General features: G+C 42.0%; 1 protein-coding gene across 7 annotated transcripts in view; it reads left to right on the forward strand.

Annotated features, from left to right (window-relative positions):
- Positions 1-24,547, forward strand: part of GRIA2 (glutamate ionotropic receptor AMPA type subunit 2) — a 124,124-nt gene that overhangs the window by 93,483 nt on the left and 6,094 nt on the right. The gene's annotated exons all lie outside the window — the stretch shown is intronic.

The raw sequence follows: 24,547 nt of genomic DNA on the forward strand, positions 1-24,547 counted from the left end.
CAAACAAACAGGATACGAGTTTTGCTCAGATGAGGAATGTGTGTGCTGTGTTGTGTCTGTGCTCTCTTTGACATGGCTGTGCTTGTGAGGTGGCAGTGGATTTAAAGAACTACTTTTTGAAGAAGCCATTGTCTTGTTATCTTAATTCTTTAAATTAAGGCTCTCAAATAAGAATGTAATTGAATTTAGTATTAATATCCTACTGGAGGAGAAGGGGCACATTCTGGCTCCCAAAACAGACACTTGAGTAACTCATGAGAAAGCCATACAAAGCCATTTGTATATGAAGATTGTTTCTCTCTGATCCTGGCAGTAGAAAAATCATGGGGAGGGATTTTTCCTCAAGGCTTTCATGAATGACATGGCACAATAGCAAAACTGTGTGAGCTCATTCAGGATAGTATGAGTTTTCTCTGGATATGTGCCTGCACCTCCATGTATCATTTGTAGGTCTATAGTCAGCCATACATACTACCAGCTTGCTAATAGCCTGTGATTAGGGGCAGCATCTCTTCCTGGTTAGGGCACTGAGGTGGGCCTTAGCCCTGCCTTGCCACTAGGCCATGCCCCTCTCAATGGCCTTTCCTCTTGTTCCTCTTCCCCCACCCCAAAGCCCTTCCTTCTAGTCTGGCTGGAAGCCAGAACCAGGCAGTGTGCAGCACTGGCTGCTTGCAGCCAGTAAAAGCCAAACAGGTAGGAAGGACCTGGCTCCAGGGCTGGCAAAGCCACTGGGGAGCAGTGACTGCAGAACGGGGCCCCGGAGCTGGAATAGGCCAGTGCAGGCCGCTGTGGGAATCCCCTGATCCTCCACCTGCCCTAGTGGGAGGGGACACAGGCTGGGGACTGCTCTCAGGCACCCCAGCCCCTCCACCTGGGCTTACTTTTCTGCTCCTACTAGAGCTGGACACCCTACCAGCAGCCGCCATGCCCTCCGCTCTGCATTCAGAGTTCAGTGGTCGCAGAGTGGCAGCTGCTACGGGATGGCTATGCAGGGGTGGGAGAGTTAAGGCAAATTTTGGGGTAGCTATAGCCCCCACAAACTCCCCTCCCCCCAGTGCCACCGCCGTCTGTGATAACACATTTTATCACATACTGGTAGGGACAGGTTTGAAGAGTTACTTGGCAATTTTCAAATTATTTAGTTTTTATTTGTTTCTGTACCAGTAAATGTTTTTATCTTAATGTCACAGTTCATATTTCTTTCTCTCCAAAGGCTATAAACAGTATAATTGCCCACAGTTATAAGGTACCACATAGCCCTTTCTAAGGAAGCACATACTATTCTTAAGATGAAAACTTTACAGAGAAAACATATTAAAAACAATAAAAGAATGTACACACATGCCAGTAAGCTTATACACCCATCTTCAGCAAGGGCTTTGGTAGGATTCAGTCCTTCAAACCACACCAAGGGGTTTTTCTGTGGTCACAAGTTCATAACAACTGTTAGCTTAGAACGAGCTGTGAATCTGTGAGTCACTCCTTTATAGAGTTTGGGCCTTTGATTTAGGAGCAGGTAATCAGCAGACATTTGCGCTCTCCTCACCCTTTAGCTTCAGATGGTTGGGTTTTTACATGACCAGCAGCAAGGGACAGGAATTCGCATTCACTCCCCTCTAGATATTTCCCAGGAAATCCACTTTACATGTATTGTTTCAAAAAGCTCATTCTTGTCTCCCTCATTGTTCAATATAGTTCTGTGATCATCAAGGCCCACAATAATACATAGCCTTTGTGTTTAATAGGACTCCAAAGATACTTAAATGTAATTCAATAAGATCTCTCAAAGATATTGGAGGAAATTGCCATGTCTGTCATCCTTACAAGCAGCAGGTTTGATTATACTGACAGAGGGGCAGCAGGTCTATTGGTTAGTTATGGGAGTCAGAAGGTGTACATTCTGTTCCTTATTCTACCACTGATTAGCGTGCAACCTTTTGCAAGTAAATCAGACATTTTTTTACCTTGGTTTCCCTGTCAGTAAAATGGCGATAATAATTATTATACACCTTTGTAAAGCACTTTGGGACCCAGGATGAAAGGTGAAAGGTATTTTTTATTATTATGGATTGCAGATTTTGCTTTCCAAAAATCCACCAAGAAGAGTTTTCAGTATGGTGCTACTTCATCTTCATCTGCAATAAAATGCGCCAGTTTATTATTTGCGTTAGAGAGGAGGGAAAATGATAGCGCCCAGTGCTGCATAGAACACACAGGAGACACAGTCCTTAACTCAGAAGCTTATAGTCTAAGTAGACAGACAATACAAATTCTGACATATGTACCCAGGTAACCCAGATAATGGAGTAAATCACAAAGCAGTGCAGTATTTTCACTCTTGTGAATTATTGCTGCAGCTAGAGTTAACTGAAAAATGGAAAAGACAGTTCTTTTTTTGAGTGCTTGCACATGACCACTCTGTTGTAGGTATGTGTGTTGTTGTAATTTTGACCCTGAGTGGTATCCGTTGGGTTGACTCTGGTGCCCTCTGATACTGCGCACTACCATAAAAGGCCCAGCTGACCCATGCTCCTCAGTTCCTTCTTATCGCCTGTGATGATCACTGGAACTGCTTTCTGTGCTAGAGCAAGCTGTTCTCAGTGGATTTTGTTTCCTTCATTTTTTCTGAATATTTGTATAATTATAAATAGTTGATAGTTAGTTAGTTAGTCTAGTTGATACCTCTTCGTTTGTTAGCAGATTTCATCTGGTCCCAAGGCTGAGGCATTGCCAGTCACCAGACTTTAAGCCCCGTGCCTCATGCAACAAGGCTATGCCTTTGGGTGATCCATAATCTAGCTGTTTAAAGTGTGTGGGTGAGGCTCACATCAGAGATTGCTGTCAGATCTGCTGTGATTTCAGACCTCCTGTGAAGAAGGGCAAGGAGTCTAGGCTAAAATTCCTATTAATGGAAGCAGCAGTCAGACCTTCCTCCAAGTTGAGCTGGTCGGACTTGACACCGAGTAGCTCGGTGTCAGTGCAGAACACTCCAATCTCAGCACCACTCACCATCCCAGTGCTGAGAAAAAACCATAAGAAACAGGGGACATTCCCAACTCAGAAGGCTGGGCATAGAGAGCAGAGCAGCGTGTGCCATAGGTCAGGCCACTCCTCTGCCTCAGCTTCACAGGTGGCACCATCAACTCTGGCCTGTATGTAGGCTCCAGTGAGTCCAGTCTCGAATGAGCCATTGGCAGCAGAAGGCCATCACAGCACAGGCGTTATTGCAGTGATGTTCATTCCAGAGGCATTCACTGCAGTCAGAGACCTAGTGGCACTCTCGGTACTGCCAGTGCCCAAGGCCGGTGCAAGGATGTTTCGCGCTCTAGGCGAAACTTCCACCTTGCGCCCTCTCCCACTCCCCCGCGGCAGCCCCCCCCTCTGCCCTGAGGCGCTCTCCCCTTGCGGCAGCCAATCAGTTTTAGGTGCTGCAAGCCTGGGAGGCGGGAGAAGTGAAGCAGCCATGGCATGCTCGGGGAGGAGGCAGGGCAGGGGTGAGCTGGGGAGGGAAGTTCCCCTGCGTGCCACCCCGCCCCTTACTTGCTGCAGGCTACCCTCCCTGTGCTCCCCTACCCCAGCTCCCTAAATGCCGGCGGCGACCAGGATGGCCAAAGATCCGGCCGCCACGGTCACTGCTGAAGAAAATGGCACCCCCGAAATCCTAGCACCCTGGCGACCGCCTAAGTCACCTAAATGGTTGCACCAGCAGTACAAGTGTGCAGGTGGGTAGGAGAGAGCACATAGCCCCTAGCTGCCATCTAGTTTCAGGTCCTGCAGTACCCTCCAGAGGGAGCCTGTCCTTGCTGGCACCTGTGCAAGCTTACCCACCCCGGCACTGATCTCCAGCATCAGTGGGAACCACACCTCCGTGGTCCCCAGAGGAAGGCTCGTTGTCAGAGTCAAAGGTCAAATCGTAGTCCTCTCACCGAAGACTTCCCTACTCTGCCTGGACCCTGGCACAAGGATGTCTCAGAGTGTTTGGCCCAGTCATCACTGATCTATGCCTGTGCAGTGGTGTTTTTGGAACCTGTGGGGATTCCCCCCGGTGACAGGGCCCCAATCAAGACACTCCTTCTCAGTGACCTCTGAGAGAAGGACACCTCCATCCCATTAGGCAGTACCTGACCCAGACTCCAATACTGACCTTTCTGATCTGGATTTCTGGGATCCTGTCAGCACAGAAAGAGAAGAGGTGGGCTCCTTCCTGGTGCAGGCATCCTCATCCTCCTTCCCAGACAAGGCAGTGTCAGGACTGGGCATGTAGCCTCCTCAGGATGCCTTCAAGGCCCACCAGGAATTGCTGAAAAGGGTGGCCTCAAACTTAGGCTTGCAAGCAAAAGTAGTAAAAGAATCCTCCCATGGCTTCATCAACATAGTGGCTGCTGCGAGCTTGTCAAAAGTGGTCCTTCCTCTCAATGAAGCGATTATGAAACCAGTGAAAGCCCTATGGCAAACTCTCTCCTCCCTTTCCCCAGCCTCCAAAAGAACTGAAAGGAAATACTTTGTGCCCGCCCAGCATTATGAGTTCCTATACTCTCATCACACACACACACCCCCCCGGTGGTCTCTGTAGCCAATGAAACGGAAAGGCAGGGTCTGCAAGGAGCGACACCTAAAGCAAAGGATTCCACAAAGCTGGACCTTTCAGTAGACACGTTTATTCTACTGGAGGATTACAGCTTCTGGTACCACCCAGCCGGCATTGTTGGGTAGATACATCTTCAACATGTGGGACTCCATGTTGAGCTTCGAAGACTCACTTCCGTGAGAGTCCAGACAGGAGTTCTCCTTGCTGGTGGTACAGTGGATTCGGCAGCCAAGTCCATGGCCTCTGTGGTGGCTGTACATAGGAGCTTGTGACTAGAGTCCTTCAGACTTTAGAATGAGGTCCACCAGTCCCTTCAGGACCTTCCCTTTGAAGGGACATTGCTCTTTTCAGAGCAGACAGATGCAAAACTCCATGGGCTGGAGGACTCCTGAGCTGTTCTCAGTCTCTGGGTCTGTATACCACAATGACTTCGAGAAAGCATTACAGGCCTCAGCAACCCACCCATTTCTTCACCCTACTGTCCCACCAAGACCTGCATAGGAAACAAAACAAGGGTTTTAGATGCAGACAGCCACTCCCACCTACCTCAGTGTCTTTATCTGCACCACCCAGGCAGGGTCTCCCTGGCTTCCATTGTCCCCTTCCTGGATCCTGGGGACTGGTATGCCATCCTTGATTTAAGAGATGTTTATTTCCACATCTCAATTTTCCAAGGCCACGGTAAGTTTCTTGGGTTTGTCATGAACCAAACCCACTGCCAATTCACAGTCCTCCTGTTCAGACTGTCAAATGCTCCGTGGATCTTTTGAAAGTACATTGAGGTAGTGGCAGCCTTTCTGAGAAGACAGAGGTTGCAAGTCTACCTATATCTGGACAACTGGCCAGTCAAAGGCCAATCCAAAGCTCAGGTAGAATCCAGCATCCACCTTATACGATCAGCGTTCCAGGTCCTGGGCCTGCTAATAAATGAGCAGAAGTCTATTCTGACTCTGATACAAAGGACAGAATTAATTGGAGCAGTGCTTGACTATACTCAGGCCAGGGCGATTTCAGATGACGGTGACACTAATAGTACACGTCAAGGACCACCCCATTATGACAACTCATTTATGTCTCAGACTTTTAGGCCACATGGCCATATGGACATATATGGTGCAGCATACAAGGCTATGCTTCAGGCCAATTCATGCTTAGCTGACTTCGGTGTACTCACCGAACTGCCACCATTTGTACTTGGTTCTCAGAATGCCTCCCCTGTCCTCACCTCCCTCGATTGGTGGTGGGACTCTTTGTGGGTTTGCACAGGCATTCCCTTTGCTAGGCCTAAACCTTCAATATCCTTATTCTCAAATTCCTCGGAACTCAGCTGGTGCCCCTTAGAACCAAGATCTGTGGTCCCTGGAAGAGCTTTCATTGCACATCAGCATCAGAGAGCTCAGGGCAGTTCACCTGGTGTGTCAAGCATTCCTGTCTCACATTTCATGCAAAAGCATGTTAGGGTTCACGGACAACACCACAGCCATGTTCTCCCTAAACAGGCAGGGAGGAGCTTGCTCCTCTCCACCGTGTCAGGAAGCAATTAACTTATGGGAGTTTGTATAGCCCACTCAGTCCACACTGAGGCTTCTTACCTGCTGGGAAAACAGAACAAACTGGCAGATCTGCTCAGCAGGTCTTTCTGCAGTCACCACGAGTGGTCCCTTTGCCCGTAGATCATGAAGATCATCTTCCAGCAGTGGGGGACTCCACTGAAGTCAAAAGAGTAACTTTTAGTAGTAAGTACTAAGTCTGGTAGTAAGTGTCTGCAATAGGTTTGTTGGGCCCAGTGAGAGTAGTTTTTACCCCAGCAACCTGACACAGCTTTGTCAAGTTGCCTGAATCCTGATGTGCAACACTTAATAACAGCTGCTACACTCTTCTGCTTCCCATGGTTTTGAAGGTTAACCAGAAAGTTAATAAGTCCAACACTTCCTACACCACCGGTGTGTATTTCAGATCAAGGACATGTGAAAGGATTTGTTGGGAAAGTTTCCTCATAATTTTGGGGGGTTCTCTGTTTCTGATGCTCTGCAGGATTCATCTTGAGGTAGGAAATGGCCAGACCATGTTGATAGTCTGACTCATTTTGTGTCTGATGATCATCTCTAATTATAGCAGTACTGTAGCATACTATAGTTAGTAAAAATTAGGCTTTCAGTTATAAGCCCCTGGAGTTTTATCTTACTGATTTCTGGCTCAAATTTGAAATGTAACGTCTTAGTTGGAAGGTTTTTTTTGTTGTGTATGAAAAATAATATAAATTTGTCCAATTGTTTTTCAAGAATAGAAATCCAAATTTATTTTCTGGTGCTTTCTCACCAGAAGTCGTGGTCCCAGTGAAGCCAGTGGGACTTCTGTCACTGACTTCAGTGGAACTAGGATTTCACCCACTGTGTTTTGTGAGGTGACTGTCACTTCAAAATAAGAGAAATGGAATGCAGTCTCAGAACCAGATTTGCTAATGCATTTAGGCCCCAGCTTCCATTGAAATTAATGGGAGTTAGGCACTTAAAACCTGTGTGAAATCTGACCCTAAATCAAAGTGGAGACGTCAGATTTTATCTGGGAACTGAAGGGGGGCAGGGAGGGAGGCTCATAAATTCCTTGTGTGGACAACTAGAACTAAGGTGAGCAACCTGTTGGCAGCAAGTGCAATAGATTGGCATCTGCTATCTCCTGTTTTAATCATTTCATTAATTAAAAGATAACACTTTTTTATTTTACAATTGTTGGGGAAAAGACCACCACCTCTTTAATGTGATCAGACAGCCGGAGGCTCCTTTATTGATATATCATATACACGTGTGCACACGCGGAGAGTCAGCATGTCCCCTAGCAAGGGTTAAGCTGCTCTCTCGTACAGATTTTTGCCAATCCTTATAAAGCTTAAAACCGCAAATTATCATATCTTGCTTACACATTAATCATAACCTTATTTGGCTTATCACATTGTTTATACTGCAAAACACAATTAATATTTTCCTTATAGGGCATAAAATATTTTTAAATTGCAAGCACTATCTTTCCATTTCCTTATAGATGTCCACTCGAATGTCATGTGGCCCTGACTGCTCAGTTACCCCTACTTGCGGTTACTTTGACAAGCTTCGCATGGCCCCTTGGGATCCTGTATCTGGAGTCCAGTTCCCCAATTCCGGCCAGATGGTTTGGCTTTTATGCTGACAAACACATTCAAACTTTTGATAAACAGGCTTTTAACTTTGTGCAGACAGACAAGTGATTAAGACAATTTAGCATAAGGTCAATAAAACCTTTGTTATAACTTGCTGAAGCTTAACAGGGAATTCCATAGAAGCCATTATCAAATATTATATAGTCTGGCAATATTGAGCCGGTTACCTTGTGCTCCCTTCTTGGATTCACCTTATGCAAGCAGCACTGTCATGGTTTGTTGAAGCATACTTTATTTCCTTAATCTATGATTCTACCTTACGCCTAAGGCCTACATATATGGGCCTTACACAAGGCCTGTAAAACTTACGCTAGTTTGTTAACTAGGGGTGTGTTTTCCCTAACACTATGGAGATGAGGATCATGTAATAGACATTAATAATATTAACTAGAGACATAGGGCATGCAAACTTCCCCACGTTTGCCAGTGTACAGTACCTGAATTCTGAGCACTAAACACAATCCTGGACCTCTGCTGTGAAGATGCTATCAGTTATGTGATGGTTTTATACTACAGAGGCCTTGGATAGGAACACTAAACTTGATTAGACTTGTTATTCAAGGTAGGATCTGAACTTAAATTTCCGAAGTTCAGAGGTCTATTCATGCTTAGCAGTTTCCTTAGACCACAAGAAGTCCTCTGCTTCATTGACACTATTCCCAAAGTAAAGAAGTATTCAGTGTGAGAAAGAGTGACAGAATCTAGTCCTACACAAGAGTATCCCTAAATTGTAGTCAGTTTCTGAAGTGGCCTAAGCACTTGGGTTGTCTTGAGAATGAATTGTTTTGAAGATCTCTTGATATTTGTTTGAATATTAGCTCCTGAATATCATATATTAAAATGAGTAATCATACTAGTTCTCATATATAAAAACTAGTTACTAGTGCTTTATCTTTGAAATGTGCATGCTATCTGGATATAAGGAATGCATAGTGACTGGACTGGGTTTTCAGTTTTTTTTTTCTGATAACAACACTAAGGCAGCAAACAGTGGTGTTTTCATGGAGTTCTCTCTCCCTCACAATCTGGGAAAGTTTAATATTTGGTTTTGAATATTAACTAAACCATAAAGTTTTGGTCTCAATCCTTGGGTACAGCAGTGGGTGGAGAGAACAAAGGTAGTTGTATATTATCTTCACATTCCTCTGTTCCTGAGCTCCTCATACAAAGGATCGGAGGGGTAGCCGTGTTAGTCTGGATCTGTAAAAGCAGCAGAGAATCCTGTGGCACTTTATAGACTAACAGACATTTTGGAGCATGAGTTTTCATGGGTGAATACCCACTTCGTCAGATGCATGTAGTGAAAATTTCCAGGGGCAGGTACATATATGCTAGCAAGCTGTCTAAACTCCTACCTGCCAGATGGGACCACAACTGTGGTACCCCTAACCCACCCAGCAATATCGTCAATCTATCCAACTACACACTCAGCCCAAAAAAAAATCTATCCTATCTCGGGGACTCTCTTTCTGCCCTGCCACCCCACCAACATGATACAGTTCTGTGGTGATCTGGAAGCCTACTTTCGCCATCTCCGACTCAAAGAATACTTCCAGGACAACACTGAACAGTGCACTGTTACACAGGTACCCTCCCACCAACAGCACAAGAAGAAGAACTCCACATGGACTCCTCCTGAGGGTCGAAACGACAGTCTGGACCGTATTACGGTTGAATGCTCCGCCGACGTGCACAGGCAAATCGTGGAAACAACAATTGCTTGCCTCATAATCTAAGTCGTGCAGAACGCAATGCCATCCACAGCCTCAGAAACCGACCTGGACATTATCATCAAAGAGGCTATAAAGGAGTGCGTTGGCATCATGAACAGGTCTGACTACCAAAAGGACTTGCCAGCACCTCCAGTACGAAATCACAGGCCACTCCCTCAATCCACTGAGGAATACATAAGGAACGCACCAATCTATCAAGACACTCCCTACACTACACCGAAACAAATCAACTAACCTCAGACCCCGACCAGGGTTATCGTGGGTAAGCTAACCCAAACCACACCCAAAATCCTGGATGCCCACATCCAGAGCATTGGCACTCTCATTGAAGGACTGTCCGGATATGCTGACTCTCTACCAGACCCAGCCACCAGCACTCAGCTATCTCCGTGACACCACTGAATTTCCTAGGAAAAATACAAAGCATTGGTCACCTCCAGAAAAACCATCCTAGCCACCAATGGAATGTAGAGGCTCTCTACGAAACTCCCACCACAGATGAATACAGACTTCAGGAACAGTATCCCGATGATATGCCACAGCACACTGCTGCTGAACCTGGCCTTTATACCACACACAACTATTTCAAATTTGAACAATATATATCTCCTAGATCAGTGGCACGCATGGCACTCGCGAGTGGCCACACAATGGCCAGATAATTTTATGGCTGAACCTGGAAAACCTTCCTCCAGCTCTCAGTCGCACTCATCCCTTCTTACCTACGCTAATACAGAGTTGATGACATTTCATCATCTGACCCCATGGGAAGGAGACTCTTGAAAAATTCCACCACGATTCAACAGCTCACCCCACCATCAAGCCCATCCTGGACCAATCTACACAGGAGATCCACTTTCCCTAGAACAAACATGGGCAAATAAGTGATGTCACATTTAACACACCCATATCGAAAACCTAACTGACCGCTAGGCCTACCTTCATGCCCCAAGCTTCCATCCCGGGCACAATCACACGATCAATTGTCTACAGCCAAGCAACTGAGGTACAAATCGCAGTCTGCCTAACCCCTTCAGACAGAAGACCAACACGTACAAAAGCCACACAAGCTCCCTCAAAAATACAGAACCCGCAAGGAAATTAAGGAAAAAAAAAAACAAGATCACAGAGCAGAGTGTGTACCCAAAAGAACTCCACTGGAAAGACAAAACCGAAAAAGAAAACAACAGATCCACTGGCCATCACATACAGGCCCCACTAAAACCGGTCTCCACCGCATCATCAGGGAATCTACAACACATCTGGACAATATCCCACCTTTCACAGCCTTGGGTGGCAGGACCAGTCCTCGCTCACCAAGACAAACCTGCCAACCTGAAAACCATATTCTCACCAGCAACTGCAACACCACATCCAAATAGAAAACTCTACCTCAGGAACCATCCATGCAACAAACCTCGATGCCAACTCTGATGCACCAATAATCTACACAGTGACACTATCACAAGGACCTAACCAAATCAGCCAACACATCACCGGTTCAATTCACCCCTGCACAGATCCCCATGTAATATACGCCATCATATGCCGAGCATAACCCACTCTGTAGTACATCCGCCAAACTGGCAGTCCTCCTACAGGAAAAGGGATAAAAGTGGACACAAATAATATAAGAGAATGGCAATATACAAAACCTGTTATGGAGAGCATTCAACACTCCTGGCCACACTGATGGCAAGACCTTAGTGGTCCAACCTGCAGCAAAAACTTCAGGAACCAGACTTCAATAGAGAAACTGCTGAGCTTTCAGTTCAATCTGCAAATTTGACACCATCAGTCCAGGATTGAACAAAACGACTGTGAAATGGCTTGCCAACTACAGAACCAGTTTCTCCTCTGGTGTTTTCACTAACCTCGTTACCTCTACGTGCTTGCTAGCATATATATACCTGCCCCTGGACATTTCCACTACATGCATCTGACGAAGTGGGTATTCACCCACGAAAGTTCATGCTCCAAAACATCTGTTAGTCTATAAGGTGCCACAGGATTCTCTGCTGCTCATACAAAGGAGTGCACTTTAGATTGTAAACAAGTTCATTTTTAGATGAATATGGGGTCAAAAAGGAACTGTTAATGGGGGTAATGATTTGAGATTTTCATCATTTCATCCAATTCTCACTTGGAAATATGTATTAGAATAAAGTTCCAAATTAATTTCAGAGATGTCAATGGGAGTTGTGCACATGGCTCAAGGGCAGCATATAGCATATTAATTAGTTTAATAGGATCAATCTTCAAAATTAGCAATGGTAAAAGACCTATTAGTTCAGATTAGTCTATCCAGTGTGCAAGATTATATCCTATAATATACTTGCTTGGGTTTTGTCCAACAAAATGGTAGGACTAAATGATAGAGAAATTTAAAAAAAAATAAAGGCCAGATGATGTCCAGCTGATCCATTGGGAGCGCAAATTGGTTGTGGTTGTACAAGGACAGGGTCTTCCCTTGTGCTGTACCTTGGCAGAAGTGAGAGTGCAAGGCTTGCTTTCTCTGTGCTCCATCCTAGAGATGAGGCAGAGAGTGGTCTCACTGCTTCCATGCATTTCCCCATGGTATGTAGATATTAGTTGGAAAGTAAACAGCACCTACAATAGACTCTTTGAGAGGTCTGGGCACATCCTATCTGACTGACAAAAAACAGACAGGCAGACTGTTTTAGAAAAGTTGGATATCAAGCGAATATCATAACTTGAGGGGTTTGTTTTATTTTGTTTAAATTCTATCAAGTCTTTGAGGACAATGTTCTAGGTCTTTCATGTTTGAAAAGAGGTGAAGATCCAGTGCCATGAGCTGTTTGATCTGATCTGTTGGATGTTGTGTATGAGTGTCCACACAGCCTTTTGTACTGGTTTAACTAAACCAGATTAAAATAACATCTTTAGTTAAATACTGCAACTTCCTAGTCTAGCCAAGCCAGCAGCCAATTTCTGTAGCAGTATAGACCTTTGAAAAGCAGCATATTCAGCAGCCCTAATACTTCCAGGAATAGTTAGATCAGAAAGCAGACTTGGAGAACCATTATTCCAAAATTTGTGTCTCAAACCCTGATTCAGCAAAGCACATAAGCATTGGTACCTATGTATATATTCAGGTGTTTTGCATAATAGTGATAGATTAAAGCACATGCTTTTTCTGACTCAAGGATTATATACATGTGCTAAAAATTGCATTTGCAGTTTTTTGTGAGCACGATTTTGGACCACCAGGTATTTTCATGTCCAAAACTTAGATGTGTGGGTGCGGATTAGTTTGCAAATGAAAAACAGAGTTTAAGATGTATAAAGTTAAAGCATGGAGCAGGAAAGTAGGGCTTCGGAGTCAGAAAAGAAGGCAGAGTCTGATGTAGTAGCCAGCAAAGAATTCACCCAGTTGCACAGACAATTTGTTGTGCCTCCTTCTGGCTTAAAAAGTGCAGCCAGCCACTCAGTGGGGCATGGCACTCCTCCAATCAGGACTCCCATGGTCGATGCCTCTGGTAGGGCTGGGGTTTCATTAGCCACTCAGTCGACCAGTTGCTAACAGGCTGCTGGATGGCAGTTGGAATGCAAAGGATGCCTGAAAATCTAGGTTCATGACCTGTGGCTTCTCATAGATAGTCCTACCAACTGCAGATAGAGCAGAGGCTGTTACTGAATCCAGAAGGTCACTAGGTGAAGGGATTCCAACAGTGCTGTCTGCTTCTGCATGAAGACAAGCAGCAGCAGCACAGAATGCAATATATAGACATACCAATGGCAGAAAATCAGGTGTGGGGGAGTACTTTAAAAAAACTGAGGCACAGAGAGGGGAAGTGACTGCCCAAGGTGATCCAGCAGGGTAGTAACACAGCAGAGAATATTACCTGTTCTTCTGAGTCCCAATCCAGTGATATGTCTATCTAGGCAACACTTCCTCTACAGTAAAATATGCCCTGGCCAGAGCAGTGAGTGAGCAGGGTCAGCTGGACTACAGACATGTGGAACAATGGTGAAACCATTAGTGTACGCAGATCAGCCTTAGCAGGTCAGTCTGTATGACATGATGTGAATCTCTGGATCTGAGAAACAAGACACTGCAAGGAATATGTAGGTGAAACCACAGTTATAATAGAAAAGTGGCAGACAAGCTTTTCTGGGTTTCTCTGGATTTGTGGCAATGGGCAAAACACAAAGAAAGCAGTATGTGACAATAGTTTCCCATAAACGTACTCATTTGTATGCTAGTGATGAAGTTCATCTACATTAGAATAAGAATGTGGACAGGACTGCGGTTTTGCACTGCATATCATCTCCTCTCTGTCAAGTGAAGAATGGTCTCCGATGTTTCTGGGCATGGTGATGCAGTGGAATTCCACTTTCCATGTGTTGGACTGACTCCATGAACAGTGTGCAGCCATACAACACGTTTATCTCCATAGTTCCACTGAAATCTAGAGAGAGAGGAGTCTTCATTGTGCCCCACTGAGTATCCAATGTCAGGGTTCTGTGTAACAGCCTGATGCCCTTCCCTGGTTTCTCCAAGCTGGTCAGTGGATCTGATGTCACATTAGTTAGGAGACATGATGACCTATCTCTGGAGAACAAAGTCATGTCTGGGGTCCAGCAATACAAATAAAATCATAATAAACCAGGTCTACATTTGTACACCAGCAGAGGCATAAAGAGACATAAAGGATGACTAAGCTTAACATTCACTTTGAACATTCCATGAAGCTTTTGTCGTTTTCATGGTTTACCTGCTCAAACCCTCACTGAAAGCAAATACAAAAGAGACACAAATATATCCAAATCCAATTCATCACAGATACATTTGGTGATATTTGCCCACTCTGTTAACTAAGTATGTGTACAATTGATATGCAAACTAAATTGGTGGGTGTTTTCATTTTCCTTATTTGAGATTTCATTTATTGTTGAGTGCAAAGCAGAAGTTACTTTGAAAATAAAATAAATTGAATACCCACAGCAGTAATAATAATCATTTACAATCCAACGTTTACATAAGGTTTTGTTTAAGAGGTTTTTTTTATACCAGCTGCTGTTTCAGTCGGCAATATGGCAAAATGAGGACCAATGTGTGTGTCAGTCCATCACTTCGGGCAGTTGCAATCATTCAAGGGACAGATTATTTCCATGCTGGTACCCAGAATGGAACAGCAAACAGAAATGCTGCATAAAAAACTTTGTTAAACTTGTAAGGAAATGCAGCTCAGGGAATGTGTTTGATTATCCACAACAACAAAGTGTTTTGACTCTTCAGGCATACTCTGTGTTTCATTTAATCCTTTGCACTGTCTGTATCACAATAGGATCTGAACATCTTACAGATCCCAAAATCTGAGAAGGTAAGAAATGGTTTCTAAGGGCTGTTGGAATACCAGCGGAGGATATTTTAAATAGGGCATTGCCAGGGCTAGGTTGTCTCTTGTCCTAGGTGACCATGCAAGAGAATAAGAGGGCGTGAGGCACTCCCTTATTCTGTTGCATGGACAACTTGTACCATGGTTTACAACGTGAGAAGGGAAGTAGGCTTTAAGGAGCAGGATGGCATGGGATGAGGTGGGGACTGGATGGAACCTTATTCTGCATATCTGTGCTGGGATAATGAGTGACATACACTGGGCCAGTTACAGGTCTGGGGCACAGGGGGGGAAACTGGGAGACAGATTTGGGAATCTCCAAGGCTGGTTTGGGGCAGCAGAACTACTTGTGGAGATTGTAGTAGTACAGTCTAGACTCCAATGAGTACAGAAGATGTGTGGATGATCAATAATATTTCTATTTTTTATTTTCTCTGGTTTACGGAAGGAATATACCTCCTTCAAGTGAAAGAAGAAGGGAAACATAGATCACCAGATCTTTGAGCTATCCATCCCTTTGCTAGATAGGGGGTTTCACTACCCAGTTCAAGAAGAGGAACAGCAGTAAAGAATATGTTAGATGAGGAGAGTGCCAGTCTCAGCTGCCTCTTCAAATGTTCTTTTATTTATTTAAGCAGGTTTGGTTTGGTTAATGTTTGATGGAGGAAATAAAAAGGTGTTTTAGCTGAAATAAAAAGGAAAGAGGAAGATGTGTAGCAGTGTGATGACTGAGGTGCTTTGGTATTTGTACATTATTAATAGCTAGTAAAGAAAAAAAATGAGTTTTCTTTGGACTGGAGAAATCAACCCGTCCCATTCTGACCTGTGCTCCCTTGTGTTGCAAGATTGCTACAGCTACATAATATGCAGAGAGAGACAATTTATCCCAATGTAGAAGTACACATTTTTATATCAGAAATAAATACTTAGTATTGGATTCTGTACTTTTTTCCCTTGAGTAAAGTGTCTTGTCTCTAAAAGTTATCAGTGGCTTCAGATATGGTTTCCCATGTATGATATTTTTTCTGCTTCATGTTATTCAAATACTTTTAGTGCAGCGTTGTGTGCCCAAAGGTCAGAATGATACAGGTGCAAATCCCCAAAATGCTTACCTAACTAATATTTCATAAAGTTTTAGAAAACAAACTTCCAGTATTCCTGCTGTTATTAAGCACAGTTTGTGTCTGATTCAGGAGGCAAATGTTAGCATAAATTTGTTGTGTGTGACGTTACTGTTATCCTAGCCAAAGTGCATTGTGCTGTTGTTAACATTTAATAATTAACTGTGCTGGATACAGGGAGTGCACAAGAACAAATACTCTACAATTTATGACAATTACATAACAACATAGTTTGAAGACTTTCACAGGTGAAAATGATCATGCATATCTACTAAAACTGTGTAACAAAGTCTCATTTGTAGACATGCAACATGTCTGTAATATACAGGTCATTGTATCAAGAGAGTTATTTTCATAAAGTTACAGCAGGAATAATTTGGCCTATTTTTATGATAGCATATCTTGTCCTGTCAACGTTTTTAACAAATTAAAAGAAAGCTGATTTTCTTTATGGCAGAACTTTGAAAACAGTGGGTTTGAACTGGAGTATCTGAGTAGAGATAAGCTGTGTGTTGTGTACCTATGTTGTACAGGAGGTCAGACTAGATAATCAGAATGATTCCTTCTGGCCTTAAATCTATTAATATGATCTGGGGGAATTTATATTCTGCTGAAACTGAGCAATAAGAGGCTCAGAACTTCAATAAAAGCAAAACTCTCATAGAAATGGACACTGACTAAAACCTTTAACACTGGTTAAAAGGTTTTGAACCTTTAGCATTAACAGCTATGTTTGAATATACCTCCTTGAATGTTCACCACTTTAAGTCTGATGAAGTACCACCCATATGCTTCACCTATTGATGTCTTACAGATTTCCAATCCTTTGTCCCATTTGTCACTTTTTTCAGCGTATGCTCTTGTAGGGAAAATTCTCAGCAGCTCAAATGGGGTATTGGGATGAGTGTTCTTCCTTCATATTTTCCCCCCTCTATCTTGCTAGAGATAGTCACTTTGTAGAATGACAGTAATTCAGGCAGATGGTAATAGTGAGTAATGCTCAGCCCTGTGCATTATTTGGGGGATTTTATATGCATAAAATCAGGAAATGGCTGAACAGTTCTGGTGACTCTCTTTTTTGATTTGTAGAGGACTCTTTCAGATTTTTATTAAAAGGAAAGCCAGGACAGCATAACCTCAAAATCCACAAAGCTCTGCTCTACTTTTCAATGTCTCCTTGGAATATTTAACCTATTTTCAGGAATTTCCATTAATTCCAGATACATTGCAGTGAAAAATATAATACAGTGCCCTCTGTTTATAAGAATTACTGATATGAGAATCAACTGCATATCCTGATCAAAACCTCTGGGACAAAATCATTGGTATACTAACCATGCTCAAGTATTGTGCATGTAAGAATCAAACAATCTGCTTATAAGAATAATTTTGGGGCAAACTGACTACATGTAATATGATAATCAATCAAGTGCAATGTCATGTAATAAGCCAGTAAAGCTGATTTGAATTTGATCATGTCATGTGGCATATATAAAATATTGTCCCTGTGTAGAAAAAACAAATTGTGCCATTTACATATGAGTGAACATGGCAGGAAAAAGAGAGACCCCCTTCTGGAGTCCTATGATAGGCTTCCGAAGACCAGACAAAGAGATGCAGTTCAGAAAATGAGCATTCCACAAGCTATATTACCTCAGATTTTCAAGGACAGGAGAGCAACACACAAAACAAAGGAGACAGAAAAAGAATACTATCAGGCAAGGCACCTAAGGTTTAGGCAGCAATTATAAAGTGGATCAGAAATGCCCTCCCCACCCCAATTGGACTGTTGGTGATGCAGAAAGCAGAACTGGTGGCCCTGGGCATTACTGACTTCAAGGCCAGCACTGGCCAGTACCCGAAAGGGGATTGTTTTAAAGAAAATGCATGGAGAAGCAGAAGACGCAGACATTAAGTCATGTGAAGGATGGTTAGAAAATGAGTGGATCGAAATGAGACATAACTTCACTGAAGAAGACATTTGGAATGCAAGTGAAAGTCGAATCTACTTCTGAGCCCTGCCTGATGGCACTAACCTTTAAATGTGACAATAAAAAAAAAAGGAAAAAAGTCTAAGGAAAGAATTATTGTTCTGTTCATCTGTTCTGTGACTGGTAAATAAAAGGATCTTTTCATCAACAGGAAAAGTCAAAACCTATGGTATTATAAAAATGTGAGACATCTTCCCATTTGCTATTCTGTCAGTGCATCTGCCTGGATGATGGGGGTATCTATTTGGTGAGTGGCTGAAGTATTGGAATTGAAAGTCGGGCCAGAAAAGGAGAAAGATTTTGCTACTTGTGTACAACTGCACAGCCCATGTGACGAAAGATGTAGCAGTGAGGAATATCCTACTTGAATTCCTGCCAAAGACCACAACTTCTGTCCTTCAGCCATGTGATCAGGGAATTATCAGAACTGCCAAGGCATACTTTCACAAGCAAATACCTTGCACGGTGTTGTACCACATTGATGATGAGAACAACAAAGCTACCGATGTGGAAATTGCCAGTAAGATGAGTCTTTTAGATGCAGCTCTAATTCCTGCAAGTGCCTGGTCTGACTTCAATGCTTCAACGATCTGAAATTGCTGGGGAAAAAAAGGAGGTCTGGTCACAGCACCCATCGAGAAAGTAATTGTTGTTGAGCCACCAAGAAAACTCAATGCACACAAATTTGAAGAGTGGCTAGACATCGATGACACTGCTTTTGTTATGCAACCTGTCTCTGATGAAGACATTGTGACTGAGATCAGATGCCAATTGGAAGTGAAACCTGAAAATAATGCAATGGTGAACTCTGATGATGGCAAGGTAATCATCCCATCCTTGATCTAAATGAAGAATGTAATGAAAACTTTGACAAAAGACCTAGTGTACAGGGGCTTCAATAATTTTAACCTCCTACATCACCTGATGCAATGACTGATCCAGGGAACACTGGACAAGTTGGAATCAGTGACTGCGCCACTGCACTGTGCATTCACCGTGCCAGACATTCCACTCCAGTGACAGACAATGATACTCTGAAATAAATATTAATGTGAGTCAATATTGTCAGACAGTCATTTTGTTGTCTTACATTTATATTTATGCTATAAAATCAGTGTAATGCACTTTCATATGTTATGTTTGTTCCAGTTCATTTGAGAGATTTTTAAAATTTGTATCTTTGGATCTTAACCTAAAGAGGTATATAGTTCTGCTAACTTACACTTTATTTAAAATTATAACATGCTGTACAGTATTAATAATTGCCTTGAATAAAAGCACCAGCTAAATGATTGGGTGATAAAAATAATAACAACAATAGCATGATGCTCAGTTAGAATGTTGGTATGGTTTTGTTCCATGCTGAATATGTTTAAAGTCTACAGAATTTAGTTATGGTAAATGAGATGTTTCTCTATTGAATTAAAAAATTGGTTGTTTAAAATGTAAAGGTCAATTTCATCCATTTCTTCTGCTTGTAAGAGTCAACTGCTTATAAGAAATCATCTGAGATGGATAAAAGGAGTGCACTGTACCATATTTGTGTATTCCCTATGTTTGAATCTATATTTCTTTTCAATATATAATAATATATTTCCAAATATTTCATCTTGGAATCATTAAAATAAAAATAGAAGAATAACTAGATGGTATTTTTCAAGTTATATCAATATTTGATTCTTCAAAAGGAGCAAGATTCATTTATTGTTCTACTTTACCATCTGTAAGTTGCAGTAGAAATTTCTATCCTTTTCGTAATATGGAAGGGTCAAAAATACAATTCTATAAACTTCCACAACTGAAGTTCTGCTTCGTGTAATATCAGATCACATTTAGCACAGTTTTGATAGACTATGGAGCTATTTCTGTAAATGACATACTAATGACATCATCCCATTTTAAGAACAAAATGGAAAAGTTATCTGATGCCCCACAAAATGAATAGATAGTTAATTACTTTGATAAAGTGCTGCATAATTGAATTTCTTAATAAATATCTTTGGGAAAGAGCCCTGTTTAATTAAGGCAATATTTTACATGTAAATGGGAGGTGTACTTAGCAAAAAGAATAATTTTGATAGTTATGCTGTCCAGTGAAGACATGATATTCCAAAGGCATTTTTAGCTTCTGGGAGATTTTCAGTTCACAATTTTTTAATACAAAAAGGAAAAATCCTATACAAGAGAGTAAGTGTATATACTATAGCTTTGTCTATGCTGTAGCAATGGGATTGATCACAACATCAGAAACACCTTTTACAGTTAGATTAAAATATTTCAGATATTCACCAAGATATAATTCTATATTAGAGCAGTGAACTATAGTAACTGGAAAGATTCTTGGTGATTTGTTCCAATACAGTTTTATTCTTTGTTGTCTTTTAATGTAGCAGTTCTTCAATGGGTTCATTCTTCAGACCACTTTGTAAGTGAGATCCTTTTATGGTGCTTCTGCCCTCCTCCTCTTCAGTGGCATTAAGGAAACAGTAATATACTATTGGATCTGTCCCTAATGGGTGGGTAAATACCCAGCTTGTCCTCTGATCATCCAAAATTCAGATGTATTCCACTTTCCAAAATGTTTTGGTCCATCTCCACTAAATGCTGTTATGTTCTTCCAAGTAAAGTTTAATTCACTGATTTGATTCACATACGCATATGAATAAAACACGTAGTCAGCTATGGCAGCAATCAAATTTAAATAAGCTTTTCTTCCTTTTTAAAATGTATTTAATGTTAGCAAGTATATGTGATTTTATACACATAAGATACATATGTATATATTCCATTTCAAATTACATTAAGAGAAGATTAAGGCTGAATAACCATGCCTGCCAACTCAGGAAATGCTAGGGGAAAAGTTACCTTGAATTTGGCCCTATTGTACATATGCATTACTCTATAGCCTTTAATTATATGAGTACATACAATTTTTAAAAACTACATCATATACATTTTTCTACAAATCTACGTACACATGTCTAGCATCTTCTGTATACTATTCTGTTTATACCATACAAACACACATCATGGAAGCCATTTATGTACATTGAGTGAAATCCTGGCTTCGTTGACTTCCACTGACTCCAGTGAGGCCAAGATTTCATTCAAGAAGTACAGTGAATGAGGGAATACTCCTGAGGAAGAAATTTTATATATATATATAAAAAAAATTCCCCTCTCACCCATATGGGTGGTATGTGTCTTCCTCAACCTCGGGTCCTCTACCAGAGGCCTGGGAGTTTGAGGGTCTGCGCAGTATCTTAGCTGTTCCTAGCACTGCACTCTTCTGGACAGAGAGCTCTGATGTTGTTCCTGGGATCTGTTGGAGCCACTCACCCAGCTTAGGAGTCACAGCCCCGAGTGCTCCTACCACCACTGGGACCACTTTGGCCTTCACTTTCCACATCCTCTCTAGTTCCTCTTTCAGGCCCTGGTACTTCTCCAGCTTCTCATATTCCTTCTTCCTGATGTTGCTGTCACTTGGCACTGCTATATCTATCACCACCGCTGTCTTCTGGTCCTTGTCTATTACCACGATGTCTGGTTGATTGGTATAAATTTGATTATAAAAATTTAAAATAACATTATGAAAAATACTCTAAGCTTCTTATCTGGTGGCTCCCTACTCTGCTCTTTTCAAGCTTATAAACCTTGCAGACCAAGAGACAGCTGCCAGGACTTAGATGATGAGGCTGTCTTTCAGGTCCAGGAAGCCTGCAGAGCTTTTAATCTACACTGCATGGTTTCTTAGTGCTGCAAATGGCAAAAGGGTTGCTGTGTAGTCTTGCCAAATTCTTTAATCTAATACATATAGCTATAACACCTTAAACACACACACTCACACATACATTATGGTTTCTGGGTGAGCTTCTCCAGTGTATAGTTGCTCATTTCTGTCACAAGCACTCTGAGAGCTGGGAGGTACCTTCCTCAAACTTGACCATCAGAAAGTTGGTTCCTTTTGACTGTTTCTCTGCATCCCCAATTCTCACCAACCTTTCAGCCTCTCCTCTCAAGCTGTGATGTTACTCCTCTGATGTTTCCTCACCCTCTTGTCCAATTGTTGTGCTGAGATTTCAGTAAGGTGACAGCAGGAAACAGGGACTTGTAAGACAAGGAAAGGGGTAAAAACAGAAGGTTTGATTGCTGAAACTCTGCTAAAACTTAATTAAGTGCTTCATACAGTACCAGAAAAATCCACTTTAAAAATAAAAAAGAAATAAGCAAGAGACTAGAAGAGGAAAATGAGAGAACTGAAAACTCTGCAAAGAATTCTTGCATATGAGCACAAAAGTTTCTGGATATCCATTTAGGGGGTGAAAGAGTGCATGGTTTTCAGTATCACAATGGAAAAAGATTGGAGTACGTCAGGTCTGGATAATCAGAAATGTTATTTGTCCCTGCAGGTCTCTCTGGTTCTCTAGAATTTATAATCTCTTTAAACTATGTGGATCCAGTGGGTGTCTATGCTTCTGCTGAGTTTATAGGCTGCAATTTTCAAGAGATGCTATGGGATTGGGTGCCTTATTCCCTTTGAACTTATCTACATGGCAAGTTAGTGTACAACAAGGGTGTGATTCTAGAGTGCATCATCTTGCCGTGCTCTAACTTGCCAGGTGGACACTGGAGTTTGACTTACTGTACTGTAGCAGTGTCCTCACAGTGAGTCAGTGTGCTGGAAGCTGTGGACTATAGTGCCGAACACTAACTCATGATGTAGACTAGCACATAGGCTCCTTTAAAATCCCAAACTAAACTCCTGCACTTTCACGTGAATCTCCACCAGATACCGTGTGGGATTTATACATTCTGCAAGAAGCCCAGAAGACTTTATTAACTCTGCCAGTCACCTTGAGAAGAAAACTTTGTACAGACCTCAGAATTCTCACAGGTGTGAGAAAAATGAGTTCCAGAACTCCAGGGTTAACCAAAACGGTCCAAGGCAGCAAGTCTGCTAAAAGGCAAACAAATCAGTCAAAATTTTAGCTGAAACTATTTTTTGAGATAGAATAGTCCAAAAAAGCTATGAAAGTTTAGCAAAGCTAAAAGCCTCTTTGGCTCAACCACATCAACCTAAATCAATTAATAAAATCCTCAGAAAAACCGGTATGAAGCATACCTTGCAAAAATAAGCCATCTTACTCTCCTACTTCTTGTGTACACCTCCCTTCATGTCCCTTGCCTGATGGCATGTCCCTTGCCTGATGGCATGACATTGTGTCAGGTTGTGTATAATGTAAAGCATGATGCTTGCCTTTAGTGAGAGAATACCTGGTAATGTGTACAGGATCCGACCCTATTTGTAAGCTGTTTGAAGTTGGGACTTTGCCTTTATTCTATCAGTAAAGGGTTGTATAGTTAAGACGCGACATACACTGCTAAATAACACTAATGATGTTTTTGATTATTCTGCAATTCTTTTTTATTGTTCTACATCATGAAATGCCTCCAATAAGGAACATTTGTTTTAATCGAAATGATTGTATATTTATATATTAGTGCAATAAAAATATCTCATATCTTCCTTCTTCAAAATGCAGAGTTAGACCTTGTAGGGACTCATCATGTAGGATTTAGGGCCGGATTCTTGGCCTCTGCTTTGTATCACTGTGATGGAACAAAACAGTCCTAAAGCCTGCTTAACCATCCCTGGAGATTTCCCATTATAAAGGAATTCCAGGGTGTGCAGAGCCACCATAATGGCTCCTACAGTGCACCCCCACAGTCATTAGTCTAAGGGCCATAGTCAGGAGTATGGCATGCGGTGGGAAATCCCATTCTCCAACAATGCCCTGCTGCCAAAATAACCCTCTGGGAGCCTTTGTCAGCAACAGTAAATAAAGCAGCCTAAGACTGCCCTAATTTATTCCAGGGACAACCTCAGGACTGTGGCATAAAGCTTCCTTTGCATTTCCCCTTTCCCTGACACAAACACACACACCTGAGCTGTGCTTAGAGCATTTGATTTATTGCTCAGAATCTAGGCGTTTCTGTACAATGCAGCAAACCCAATTCAAAGTTAACATGTTTAAGTGCTTTGCTGACCTTGGGCCTTAAATTGTAAGCTATCTAAGGCAGGGACTCATTTACCATAGATTGAGGCTTCTAGATACTACAGAAATATAAGTGATAATAAGAGGAAGAAGCACTGGTGCAGGACTGGACCTTTACTAATAGTTCATAGTGCATAGGAACTTTGTGAATCTGACTGTAAATCCATTTTCACTTCAGTGCAAAGGGAGAATGTAATCTTGGAAATTATTACAAAATATTATCAATACTTTTTAACTTGTTTTCTTTATTTTTAATAGCAATGAGTAATGATGCTTTATTTAAAGCAGAAATACAATTCTAAGATTCATAGCAAGGAAAGAACTCCTATATAGTTGATATTTATGATATGTATTCGTTTGACCTAGTCTCTGATGTACAAATTATTTGGACAGAAAAGCTGTAAAAATACTTATGGAGTCTCTGCATACCCTAGTAATCAATTTTTATATCAGTTCAGTTAAAGGAGAGCTACGTGCACATAAGGAGTGAACTCCATTGACT

This window comes from Chelonoidis abingdonii, chromosome 5 (assembly GCF_003597395.2).
Source record: "Chelonoidis abingdonii isolate Lonesome George chromosome 5, CheloAbing_2.0, whole genome shotgun sequence".
NCBI lineage: Eukaryota > Metazoa > Chordata > Testudines > Testudinidae > Chelonoidis > Chelonoidis abingdonii.